The sequence below is a fragment of the Silene latifolia genome, chromosome 11 (genome assembly GCF_048544455.1).
Source record: "Silene latifolia isolate original U9 population chromosome 11, ASM4854445v1, whole genome shotgun sequence".
NCBI lineage: Eukaryota > Viridiplantae > Streptophyta > Magnoliopsida > Caryophyllales > Caryophyllaceae > Silene > Silene latifolia.
Window position 1 is genome coordinate 172,608,147 of NC_133536.1, and position 14,458 is coordinate 172,622,604.

The window sequence follows — 14,458 nt, forward strand, 5'->3', positions numbered from 1 at the left end:
TCACCTCTTTATTATCATATTCATCATATCTGTCATTAATTCATCATATTTAACCTAATTAATTTGTTTAGTTTATTAATTTGTTAATTAACCTTATTAACCTTGTATAATTCGTCCTAATTAGTTTTCATCCGTGTTTTATTGCTTTCATGACCGTTAATCACATGTAAATATTCTGATAATCACTTTCATCCGAGTCAAATAATATAATCAAGCATTAAAATCACCAACGAACATTAACGACTTGCAATTCCGGCTTCACAGCCAGAACTGAGCCAAGGAACCGACGCAGCGACTGCTGCGCCTCTTCTAGAGGGTGCAGCTCTGCTGCGCCTATTCCTGGCTGATTTCTGTCTCTGAACTCCCGTGTTGCCTTGACCTAGTTTAAGTTACGTAATTAATCTACTATTAATCGTATTATCACCCTTAATTCCTGTTCGTTAATTAATTTATTCTTTCTTTTCTAAATTATCCGTTTTAGATGTATTTTCGACATAAATCATTAAACCTGATGTAATTATTGTAATTTTCATTATTGTAATTTTCCTTTATTGTATTTATCATTGTACTTTTTATTGCTTGTATGCTTTCACATGTAATTGAACTTAAATCCCGACTCGACCTAATTGTATGCTAAACTACATGTTTCACCGACTTAGTATTAATCTTCACATGCTAGGATTAATCTAATGGATGTTGCATTGCATGCATATAATCGACAATATATCAAGTATAGATAATTTTCCTAATCATTAGTAGAGGCCGCTATCGAGGCGGGCGGGATTAGGTGTTCGATCAAAAGACCTTCCTAATACGTACTCTCACCCCTTACTCCAGATCTCTGTGAACATCCGTGTTCATTGGTATCCACGAGAGTAATTCTAGACATAGAATGCTAAGGGTAACGAGTTCTTGGTGTTCATGTCACTACTTTGTGTCTTGACATGCCACGAGGTATTCGAACGGTTTCCAATTTTCCACAATAAATTGGTGGCGACTCCACAAATGAAACGCTTGTTTCCCAAGCGCCCTCGTGGCCCATGTCCACAGATTCCCATGTCTGGACCTTAAAGGTTAAGGTGCGATATTATGAGCTTGAGGGTAATCCTCAGAAGCCTAGATAGTTCTCCTTATAACAGTCCCTAGAAGGACTTAAGGGTGAAGCAGTGTTGGTTGTGATCTTGAGGGAAATCCCCAGGATCCTAGATAGGTCTCCCTGTAACAGTCTGTTGAAGGACTTAGGGGTGAAGGAGTTTTGGTTGAGGTTTTAGTGTTTGGTGTTTTGGAATTGTGGGTACGGGATTTGGTGTGTTGGACTTCGTTGGTCCTGGGATTTGGACTTGTTGGTCCTGGACTTGGTATTTTGGACTCACTTGTCCAGGATTTTGCGTGTTGGATGCTTTCTTTGGATTTTGGCCTTTTTGAGAAAAGGGTTTCAATCTTGTTTTATTTTGATTTTGGCCTGGGTCTTGGCCTTGACGTTGGGTGAGTAGCCTTTGGCTTTGGCTTTTTTTTTTTTGCTTTGAGCGAATTGATTTCGGCTTTGGTTTTTACTTTGGCCTTGAACTTTGGCTTTGGGTGAATGGACATTGGCTTGGGCCTTTGATTTTGGCTTTCGCTTTGACTTTGGGTGGATGGCTATTGGCTTGGGCCTTTGATTTTGGCCTTTCGCTTTGACTTTGGGTGAATGGCTATTGGCTTAGGCCTTTGATTTTGGCCTTGAGCTTTGGTTTTGGGTGAATGGCTATTGGCTTGGGCCTTTGATTTTGGCCTTGAGCTTTGGCTTTAGGTGAATGGCTATTGGCTTGGGCCTTTGATTTTGGCCTTTAGCTTTGGCTTTAGGTGAATGGCTATTGGCTTGGGCCTTTGATTTAGGCCTTTCGCTTTGGCTTCGGGTGAATGGATACTAGCTTGGGCCTTTGATTTTGGCCTTTCGCTTTGGCTTTGGGTGAATGGATATTGGCTTGGGCCTTTGATTTTGGCCTTCGCTTTGGCTTTGGGTGAATGGATACTGGCTTGGGCCTTTGATTTTGGCCTTCGCTTTGGCTTTGGGTGAATGGATATTGGCTTGGGCCTTTGACTTTGGCCTTTCGCTTTGGCTTTGGATGAATGGCTATTGGCTTGGGCCTTTGATTTTGGCCTTTCGCTTTGGTTTTGCTTTGGATATATTGGTTTTTACCGTCCTTCATTTGAGAAAGGTAGTGATGCAGAAGGGGATGTACCTTTTGGTGAGAGGTTGATATTTGGTGATGGGATGTTTTTGTGGGGAATGGGCTTGCCTTCTGTCATTGATCATGAACAAGGAGATGTTCTAGTTTGCTATCTGGGTTCATCGTAGAAGCCCTTTGATAAGAGCTCATTTGAAATCGGGTGCTAATGAAAGGTTTCTATTGCCAGACATGTAATAGGTAAAAAAAATGGACACGGAGTTTCGAGTCCTCTGCTTAGTCGGCATGGAACGTCACTCGAGTGTACTCACATTGGATTGGAACATATTGTTTGTTTTAAATCAATTCTCAAATCAATTCTCGTTGTCAACGGGAAATGGTAAAGGGGAGAATATATGATAGATAGAAATCGTGCTTTTATTTAGATAAATAAGATGTTAGCACAGACTCGATGAATACGTGTGACTCATGGGGACAGCCCCCAGTTGTCATTTAGGAATAAAAGGACAGACGCTAGGATAGATATGAGAAAGCCTAAGACTCGGACTCGGACTCGGACTCAATCGTAGATACGAACTCCTAATCATCACTTTCCTCCTCAAGGATCTCCTTTGCAGCATCCAGCGGCTTGAATGTTTGATCTTGAGCATTGACCCACTTGAGCACTTCACTCTCGTTGTTGGGGATGATATGAGGACAATAGTCCAACGGGTTTCATATTTTGAATAACATGTTTCAGTTTGAAGCATGTTTCAGTGTCATGACCTTTTCCTGTCATAACCTTTTCCTTGATGATATTGGCAATAGGCATTGCCGTCCCAGAAACGGGTTTTCCTGCATTCAGACGGGTCCGGAGTGGGCCCTATTGGTTGTAGCTTCTCTTCAGTCATGGGCTTTTGAAGAGCTGCGGCATATGTTGTGTTGAGTTTGGTGAATGTCCTTTGAGAACGTTCAACCTTGTTGTTTGACTTGGGACATTCAGGAGGATTGTCTTGACTGAGAGGTGCAATTATGATTTTGCCAGCCTCGATCATATCTTGGATGGCATTCTTGAGTTTGAAGCAGGTTTCGGTGTCATGGCCCTTGCCTTGATGGTATTGGCAATAGGCATTAGGGTTCCAGAAACGGGATTTCTTAGCCTCAGATGGATCCGGAGTTGGTCCAATAGGTTTCAGTAATCCTTCTGAAGTAAGTATCCCCAGAGCGGTGCCATATGTTATTCTCAGATCTGTGAATACCCTTTGATGTTTTCTTATGGTTCCAACATTGGTGTTTTTTGGGATGTTTTTGTGAGTTTTGTTTTTGTTTTTGTCAATCTTGGGTGGAAGCAGGATTTGGTCGTTGTCAATGGAAAGTTTTTGGGATGTTGCTTGATATTTTGAAAGGGATTTTGGTGAGGCAATTTCATGTTCTTTGTTGGTGGGTTCATGGATGTGGGAACCATCAGATGACTCCTCATCTTCAACCGCTGTTGGTTGGTGGACGGAGGGTTGGTTTTCTCCTAGATGGTCAGGTTCATTTTTGGTATTACCAAACCTCTTCTCCAAATTAGCTACCCGAGTGTTCAAATCATCGATAGCCACTTGCAGCTTCGAGAATATGTTGTTGATGGAGACGGAGAGCATCATTATACCCCTTTGTATGCCATCCTCATCAATTGCATGAATTTTCTCATCGTCAGGAAAGATGAGGTGAGAGCAATCCAGGGAAGATTCCTCACTGTGTCCAATAGTGTTTTCTGGAGGGTTATTTTTGTTGTTTGTTGAGGGCGGTTGTGGTAATTCGCCATTTTCAATCATATCAAGGATAACACCTTTCAGGGGGAGACACGTTTCAGTGTCATGTCCGCGACCTTGGCGGTATTGACAAAACAGTTTTCAAAGATTTGAATTCGGATCTGAAATCTGAAAACGGTTAATTTTGTTTTCAAATGATTTGAAATTGAATTGGAATTTGAAAACGGTTAGATTGGTTTTTAAAGATTTGATTTTGAATTGAAATTTGAAAACGGTTAAATTTGTTTTGAAATGATTTGAATTTGAATGGAATTTGAAAACGGTTAAATTGGCCTTCAAATGATTTGATTTTGAATTGAATTTGAAAACGGTTAAATTCGTTTTCAAATGATTTGATTTTGAATTGGAATTTGAAAACGGTTAAATTCGTTTTCAAATGATTTGATTTTGAATTGGAATTTGAAAACGGATAAATTCGTTTTCAAATGATTTGATTTTTGATTGGAATTTAAAAGCGGTTAAGTTGGCTTTCAAACAATTTGATTTTTGATTGAAAATTGAAAGCGATTAAATTGGCTTTCAAACGATTTGATTTTGAATTGGAATTTGAAACGGTTAAATTCGTTTTCAAATGATTTGATTTTTGATTTGATATTTGAAAACAGTTAAAATCATTTTCAAGACTTGAAATTGGAAATTGTGAGGATTGAATTCGTCATTACAACGGATTAGAAAACCGTTTAACTTTTGAAAGACGGTATGCAAATCGAAAAGTGTGAGAATTGAAAACGTCATTACGATGGCTTAGAAAAGCCAAATTTGATTTCGAAAACGAGATTTGAAAGTTAGAAAGTTGCGCGGGTTGAAGTCGTCATCACGACGGTTTGAAAAACGTTTTTGTTTGGAAATTGATTACGAATTTTGAAAATTCGAAGGTAGAATTCGCCATTACGACGGCGTAAAAGGGCGCTTTGAGAATGCAACGGTCGGTGAAAGACCGAGGTTTAAAACGGCCATTATGACGGCGTAAAAGGGTATTTTGTAATGGTTATAAAAACCGGGTTTTAAAACGGCCATTATAACGGCACGAAAAGGTGCTTTAAACCGCTTATGAAAAATCGAGTTTTGAAATTGTCATTACGACGGGAGAAAAAGGTGTGTTAAAATGGTTGTAGAAAACCGGGTTTGAAAATCGTCATTACGACGGCCTAAAAAGGTGCTTTTGAAACGGTTGTAAAAAAAACCGGGTTTGAAAATCGTCATTACGACGGCCTAGAAAGGCGTGTTGAAATGGTTGTAGAAAACCGGATTTGAAAAAACGTCATTACGACGGCCTAGAAAGGCATGTTGAAATGGTTGTAGAAAACCGGGTTTGAAAATCATCATTACGACGGCCTAAAAAGGTGTGCAACGGTCGGCGAAAGACCGAGGTTTAAAATGGCCATTATAACGGCGTGAAATGGGTGTTTTTGAAAGTTTGAAAACGACACGGAAGGATTTATGATCAAGTAGCACATAAGCACTCACAGTTCATTATATTATGCATTATGCTGACACGGGTTTTGGCTTAGAAGGGTGGGTTACACACCAAGCAATCAAACCCCGATTTGCGAGAGGGATACCAATCCAAACAAAATGTGTAAGGAGGGTGCCCTAGCCTCGTGCTCGAAAGTGATGAAAGCTCTTTGACGAAACAGAAATGTGTAACGTCAATGGTATGCTTGACTCAATCGGGATTCGAAACGCGGGGATGAGAAAACTTACGCCGACGAGACGAGCCAATTGGTCGATAAAGGGTTAGGTTGTGGGCCCAGACAAGGAACCCGACCGTGACCGTAATATCAATTAATGCATTCCAACCAAGACCTCGTTCGAGTCTCACCATCTAGGGATCACAAAGACGTAAGTGTCCTAGTTTTCCTCAGCGGAGTCGCCAACTTGTGGACGTAGCCACCTGCAGGCCCAGCCGATATGTGGACATACAACGGTCTTTTGAAAGCCACGCTCGGCGGCGTAAAAATGCTTTCGACCGGATCGTTTTAGATCGGTCGGTTTCGTCTCGGTAAGGGTCTCGAAACGATTAGAGATGTTCAGAGTCGCCACCAGGCATTTGTGGGATGCTTGGAACCCGTTCGAAATCCACTTTATACCTCGGTCAAATCGAAACATAAAGCAGCGTTTGACATAGGTACTAAAGATAAGGAAATCGTCCCTCTTTAGCATCCTATCTCTAGAATGACTCTCGTACGCCCTGGATAAGGCCGTCCACTATCCAAAGTTTCTGAGTAAGAGGTGAAGGTACGTATTGGGAAGCCCTTTAATCAGACACCCAATCCCGCCAGAGCGGCCTCGTATCGATCGATCTTTGTTGGTTGAATGCAAAAGTTGATAAAACGGTTTAAATGCATGAATGCACATCAAATAATTTAAACCTAACATGTGAGAGCTTTCTAAGTCGGTTGATTTAATCCAAGTATCAAGTATAAGATGTGAGTTGGATTAATGGTTGATTTGCATGCAAGACGGAAATTAAACATCCATTTACCGTATTAGGTTATTGTGCATAACGTGATCCATTTGTCTTAGTAAAGCATTTTGCAAATATGATTTTGGATGAGCAAATAGTCATCTGATTCGTCCTATATCCGGGCTAACCGGAGTCGGGATCGTCCTAGACTGATGCTGGAAAGGGAACAGACCCTGCACCAGGCGGCCACATGAGGCGTGAGCCTGTTGGCAGTGCAAGGGGGTCTCCCGTGGTTTTGTAAATAAGAAAGAAGGGGCCTGTTTTGGCGCGGGTCAACCAAGGGTTGTATGTCGTGTTCTGACCTTTTGAAAAACGTATTGAAAAATGGGTATTTGACCCGATTTTATTTGAAAGGGTCGTTTAGACCGCATTTATTGATTTGAGGAACGAGACTCGAATAATCATCATTATTTTGATGATATTCGATGTCGGGTTCGACTTGGCAAGCTTGACATGAATAGTTTTGAAAATAATTATGAATTAATTGTTTTAAGTTCATTTGAATGTAATTAGTCGATACTCATCATCGTACCCGGGTTAAAATCCGGCATGGTATGTAGAACCAAGGATGACTTTGTGTTGGTGACTAATATGCTTGTTTTGAAAATGTAAAGAAATGATGAAAGGCTTTAAAATACCTCCCAAAAATGAAATAAAAGGTTTTAAAATACCTTTTAAATGTTATTAACCAAATATTATCACCAAAACACGGATTTAACCGTCATGGTATGAGGAACCAAGGGTGAAAAATGTTTTATGGTTAAAACAAATGAAATAAAATAGAAACAAGGTTTGAAAATATTTGAAATGGTAAAGACGAGAACAAACACGGTTGAGTTCTGACCATGACACCCCATTGAGGCGCGAGCCTTTGTGCACAATAAGGGGCTTCTGCCTCAGGCCAAAACTCAGTTTTGGCTCGTTTATCCCATGTTTTGGATCATGTTATGCATGTTTTAGCATGTTATAGTCATGAAACAAATGAAGACATGATAAAAGAAGGATTTTTACACCCTCGTACTTACATGTTTGGTTATGGCGAGAAACCGACGTAAGTGTAACAACTCGTTTGGTCGGAAAAGACTCGGTTTAAAACCGTTTTGGTAAATAAAAAGAGTGTTTTATTAATATTAGTGTCGGTGTAGTGGTCTAAGTGGTCGGTCAAGTGATTTAATGCACGATGACGGTACCAAACAATGTGTAAGGCTTGTATTTACGATCTGTAGGTCGTAAATACGCGTCGGATTGTGACTTAAGAAGTCGAGTCAAAAATTTTAAGGGAGAAAAGAGGGGGCGGACACTCGCGTGAGGATTGTAGTGTGTGATGGTGGGTATTTATAGAGAAATGTGGGATGGTAGGTCGGTTGTGTTTGCTTAGAGGCTAAGTAGACACCTGCTTTAGGCGCGAGCCACCTGGTGATACAAGTGGGTGTATTGTCCCTTTCAATTTGGACGTGGTCTATTCTCCATCCATTGTTGATATGTGGTATTCATATAAGATGTCGTGTAACAATATGGGCATCTAATAAGATGATTTTGGTGTTATTTGAGGTAGGTGTTTTGTGTGCTTGACTCGGGTTTGACCCGTGGGAGTCGGGATTTGAATTTCTAGTCGGTTTTTGGCCCAGTGTCGGTTTTGACTCCAATTAGGGTCATTTTAATGGAAATGACATGATGAAGACATTCATGGAATTATTTTGACATTCGAGATTTGGGTTGACTCGGGTTGACTCGAGTTGCGGGTTTCTGAGTCGGTTTTGGGTCCGAAGATTGTTTTAACTCTAAATAGTGTTATTTTAATGCAAATGAAGTTAGAAAACTTTTGAAATCATTTTTCATATCCGAGTAGTGCATTAAACCGTCTCATGCATAGCCAATCCACGCACGCATATCAAAAACACGTTACAGTCCGATCATCATCGGGTGGTTTTTGGAAGGTGCAGATACTGGGTATCTACAGAGACTTGCTTACAATTTATGTAAATTGTCAAGCTACATGCTTACCGTTGAACCGACGAAAAAATAACCCGCTTACGAACAACACCTGCTCCAACAAGCTAAATGCTTGAAATTAAGTAGCTTGCTTTCTATTGGATAATTAGATTGATGTGGGACCACTCAAGGGTTTCAAGCTACAAGATGGTTGTAGCTTACCATTGGAGAAGTATGTAGTTTATAAGCAGTATGGTTGGAAATTTTGACATGGCAACTTAAGCTACAAGCCCTTGTAGCTTACCACTGTAAATGCTCTAATAACAATACTTTAGCATCATGATCTCTAATACTGAACCCTATGGCTGCGTTTCATCCTACTTAGAGCATCGAAGTTGATCTTAATAAAATTATATGGTGGCTTATGCCAAACAATATTATTCTTACTACTAAGATCACGGTGTTCGTGCATTGAGTTTATGTCTTTGTTATCCAAATCTTTATGCTGAAGAGTAAACCATAAGAAAAGTTAACTCAAAATGGCTTAAGAGAAGGTTTTCTGATAGATGATTTTTCAATATAACTTTTTGAAAGGCTAATTAAAAGTTAATGTAAGAATGATACAAAAACTAATAAAATAGATACCTATTTATAAAATAGGGTATTGGCAAAAATGGATACAATATATGAAAAAACAGGTACGATTATTATAAAAACATGTACCACATAAAAGACTCATTTTGAGTCACAATTAATAAAGGGTGTTGATTATCGCAATACACATTTTACTCATCGCAGTACGCTATTGACAATTATACCTCTCCCATTTCCCCTCCTATTTTTCCTCTCTAATTTATCTCTAATATATTATCTCTAATTTCACCCAACTACTGATGTCGACATTGAGGGGGAGGTGGTTCGCCGGCTGACTAGGTCGCCGGCAATAGGGTTGCACTGGTGGGTTTAAGTGGGTGGGAGGTTATTTAATTGTTGTTGTATTACCTACGTTGAATTGCTAATTGCTGCACTACGTAAGACGAATACCATTATGTGCTATTTTTTTCAAATGTAGTACTTGCCTCCGTTGAATGGCCACTACTATCACCTCTCCCGTCCTTCTCGCGACGGCGCCTATGCATATCGCCGGCGACATCCAATTACACCAATACCCCCACCTTTCCGCACAACTCTTAATTAATTTTAACATAAACCCTAATTAGAAAAGATTAAAAATTACAATAAATAGTCAATTTAATTAATAATAATGGATTAATGATTACAAATTTGCTACATATTTGAATAATCATTCATAATTAAAGAAATTAGAAGTTTGAATGAGATTAAGGATTCAACAATAGAGAGAAACGGCAAGAGAATTGGTTTGAAGTTTTTTAGTTATGGAAAATTGGGTGGAAAGGTTACTGTAATGAGTAAAAAATGTACTGCAAAAATAAATTTCGAACTTATATACTCGAAACTTTAAACGAATATTTATAGGACATTGTTCATAATCAAATAAGTGATAGTACCCGTGATCTTAATCTTTTGGTTAAAGATTTCATAACACCTGATAAACAATGGAATGTTAGTAAATTATCTGATTTAGTGCATAACGATATTGTTAATCAAATAACTGATATTTCACTCCCGCATAATGATATCCCGGATACCCTCATTTAGGGGCTATCTGTGGATGGAAATTTCTCTACCAAAACTGCAACTTGGTTAGCATAAGGTTTGTTCGATTAAAGTTTTGACAAATGTAAATTTTGCTGGTTCTGGAAACTGAATATTCCTCCAAAGTTAAAAATTTTTCTTTGGAAAACTTGCGTTGATGGCCTTCCTACGAAAGGTAGACTTCTTAAAATTCATATTAATGTCCCTGCTCACTGTGTTTTGTGCAATCATCCTTTTGAAGACAAATATCATTTCTTTTTCAAATGTTTGTTGATTGTTTCAGTTATCCAAGACATGAACATTACTAGTTTTAATAAATTTTTAGCAATACATGATAATATTACTATTCAAAGTAAATGAAACTAAACTATCTCAAAGATTTAATTCCAAAAGCTGATTTCATTAAGATTATTTTTATTTGGTGGAATGCATGGTTTTGTAAAAATGATATTATCTTTAATAATGTCCATTTAGATATCAACAAACTTATTCTCGTATGCGGTAATAGTATTAAGATTTGGAATGAGGGTAGACATAAAGATCTCAACAATCCCGGAAAATACGAATTAGTTAGAAACACTACTAGTAAGGAAGAAATTTGGTGGGAGAAACCTAATTACGGTTTTCTAAAATTAAATTTTGACGGATCGAAAATAGATGGCAATAAAACTGCTTTAGGACTGATCCGGTTGATGTCGTCACTCATCCAATCAAACACATTTATAATACTCAACATATAACTAGTTAGCGGTAAGTCGAGGTCGATCCATGGGACGGTGTGCTTTGGGTTCTAAGTCTATCTATCTCAATTTATGCTAGTGTCACAATTGATGGGGTTTGTAGTTGTATTCTAAACTAATGAAAGTAACAAAGTAAAGCAAACAATGGACTAAGAAATGTAAACAAATGATTAAAAGCACTAGGATATCATGGGTTCATAAGGGATTCATGGGAGTTGATCATACAAACATGTTTCCTACTAGATGCAAGCAATTATTGTTGTGATGGATTAAGTTGGTTTATATCTTACAATCCTAGGGAGGTTTGGGTCCCGGAGCCGAATCGATTAGATTGTACAACACCTACAAGTCGACTTAATCCACCCTACTCAACTATATGCATGGTCTAATGAGACTCGAGTTGGGTTATGTCTTACAAGTCTCATTGAAAAGGTAAGTGATGGTAGTAAATGCAAGGATTCATAGGCTTAGCATTTCATCAAACATAACATGTGCATGAGTTGATATCAAAACAAGCAAGCAAATAAACCATGAAAGCATATTAATTTAAGCATGAATCATTCCCCATGTTGGTTTCCCCTAATTACCCATTAATCCTAGCTAAGTAACTACTCACTCATGATCAAGTTTAACATGTTAATAAGGTTGTCAATCATACTAACAAAGCCAAACATGATGAACAAGTAAGAAAGATTAACAATAATTAAAACAGGGATTAAGAGAATTATACCTATGGAGATTCCAAAATAATAATGCAAAGAATAATAGAAGAACTTGATGATTGATGGAAGGTTGTCAATCTCCCAATAAGCCCAATAATCTTCTAATTACCCAATAATAAACTTGAATTACTAAATAATAAACTTGAACAATGATTAAAGGAAAGATTAATGTGTAATTTGTGGAAAGATTGAAGAGTAATCTATTCTAGTCTACTCCTAATCTAATCTAAAGAAGGATTTTCTAGCTAAAAAGATGTGTCTAAGGATTATTACAAATGGGGTATTTATAGCGGAAATTAGGTGGATGCATTAGGGTTAACTAAGGGCTAAACTAGTAATTACACTTTTTAAGTTGAGCAAGGAGGAGCCGGTATTTCTTGAAGGAAGGGCGTCTTTCTTTGTAGCTTGGAGAAGGCGAAGTTATGCTGTGAAGAAATCCGTGCGTATTGGGGTCGGGACGGGCAGATTCTGGGAGAAGAAGACGAGCGGATTACGGACAATCCGGGCGGATTCTGGCGGGGCGATCCGAGCGGATTCAAAGCAAGACGCTCAGATTGTGTAGTGAGGAGACGGGCGGATTGGAGACAATCCGCTCGGATTGTTCTTCAGCAGTGTTTCTTCTTCTTTTCTTCCCTTTTTGCTCATTCCCATTTTATTCTTGCGGGATTGGTCTTTAGTCCTTGCTTCCTCTTCATACTAGTCCATCTAATATCGTCAAGTAGCTTCCAAATATGCACTAAAGACGGGAATTTCCGCCTTATTATCTCCTTTTCTACAAAACATATGAAATGCGATAGAAAAGCAAATAGGAAGGTTTTGACGGATAAAATGGCCATGAAATGCTATAATAGTATGCAAAATAGGCTCAATTAGGGGACTAAATGTGCGCAAATAATGTTCACATCAAATATCCCCAAACCGAACCTTTACTCGTCTCGAGTAAAGAGGTGACTAAAACTAGACCTTTATTCAAACTAACCTAATAACATAGCCGATATGAGACAATTAGCGGGTCTCACTCCGCCCCTTCAACTCACAACAAGACAACCATGAGGTAGGATGCCTTCTTGCAAGGCAAGGTGGGTCTTGCCAAAATGGCGACACATCCAATCATTAAGCACACAAAATCAAGTAATGGATGCATCTACAAAAGAATAGCCACTTTCCTCATCTAAGTGGCGGAAATTATCTACAAGGGAAGCAATTCAAGGGTACACACTCCTTCATAGATACAATTTCTTCAAACTACTAAGCCTAGAAGGATACCAATAAATCACCTCCAAGTTGTGTCAAGCTAGGGTACCTTTGTCCTCAATCCTTAAATGCTTTTGTCAAGAATAGACTCCCTATGGTGTTAGAAACACTGGAGGATCGCGGAATTCCCCCTCTTGCCTAGACAAGAAGAAGGGTCGTCCCCTCTCTACCATGCACAAAAATGGATACGATGGATAAAGGGATCGATAGTATTTGAGTTTCATTTTGGGAGTTTGCTTTTGTTGTTGTTTTTCCCCCCAATTTCTTGTGGCATATAACATTTGAGAACACTTTCTTGCCATTTATTTTTGACTTTTGGCATTTCAATACTTGACAACTTTCAACTTTTCTTTGCATTTCTTTTGAACATTTTCAAAGTCACCCCATATGTAGTGAGGGTGGCTTATATTTGAAGCATAGGAGTTCTATTTTTGCTCTTCTTTTCATTTGATGCATTTTTTGCAAACTTTCTTTCACTTTTCATTTCATTGAACTCAAATTTTGAACAATTTTTGTGCCCATTCCCTTTGATGACAAAATATATGGTAGAACATGGATGAATGATGGTTGCATGGTTTCAAGGGTCACCTTGGAATAAACGGTAGCCAAGGAGTTGTCACACCACAAGGTACTCTTGACTAGGCCTTAATCCATGGGTCAAAGGATACTAGCATGACACATCCTAGGGTGTTTTACAAGTATTCTAACAAGCAAAGTCTTAAGAACAAAAAGCATCTACTAGGGCCTATATATACTTGTCAAGCTTCCCAAGTAGACGGTTTCACAAAATTTTCTCTAATATGCAAACTACATGCCATGATGCAACTAACATATATACGTCCTAATGCATATGATTCTACCAACTAATATGTCATATAAACTAAATGCAAGTCCTAAGTTCACATTGTTATACCGCACCAATCAAAATGAAGCCACATAGTCATTAACATAAAGAGGAAAAAGGAGATTGGAAAGATCATACCATGCGGTCTTCAATATCCTCATGTCTCGGATGTGGCGTAGTCAATCAATGTGAAAAAGGATGGACAAACACAATATGTACAAAAATATATACATGACTACACTAAAAAGGAAATGAACTTGTTTTTGGATTTTTCAATTTTTCAAATTTTTATGGTTTTTGTTTTTATGATCTTAAAAGACATATTTTTGTATTTTTCAAAATGTTTCAATTTTTATGCATTTTGGAATATAAATTCTCATCCCCCACTTTATTTTGGACATTGTCCTCAATGTACATGTAGGAGTAGGAATAAAAAGGAAAACATGTTTTTTTTTTTTTTTTTTTTTTTTTTTTTTTTAAAAATAAAGTACAAATGTAATGATATGAATGAATGCATGCTCTAATTAAATGCAATTCTATATGACATATATAACAAATGAATGCAATCTAAACTATATTATATGATGCATGACTTCTAGTAAACTATGGTCACCTATGATCAAACCTCCCCAAACCGATTTAAACACTATTTCTAGTGTAGAAAAGAATAGGATTGGTCATTAGTGACTATGCATGAATTCTAGTCTATATGCAACTATCTATATGAATTATCTTACAATGCAATTATACTATGAACTAACTAATGTAAATGCAATATGAAATATAATACAAATGCAAGCTAAATGCTACACTAGATGCAATAAAAATATAAACGAGAGAGGGAGAGATGGGTATCAT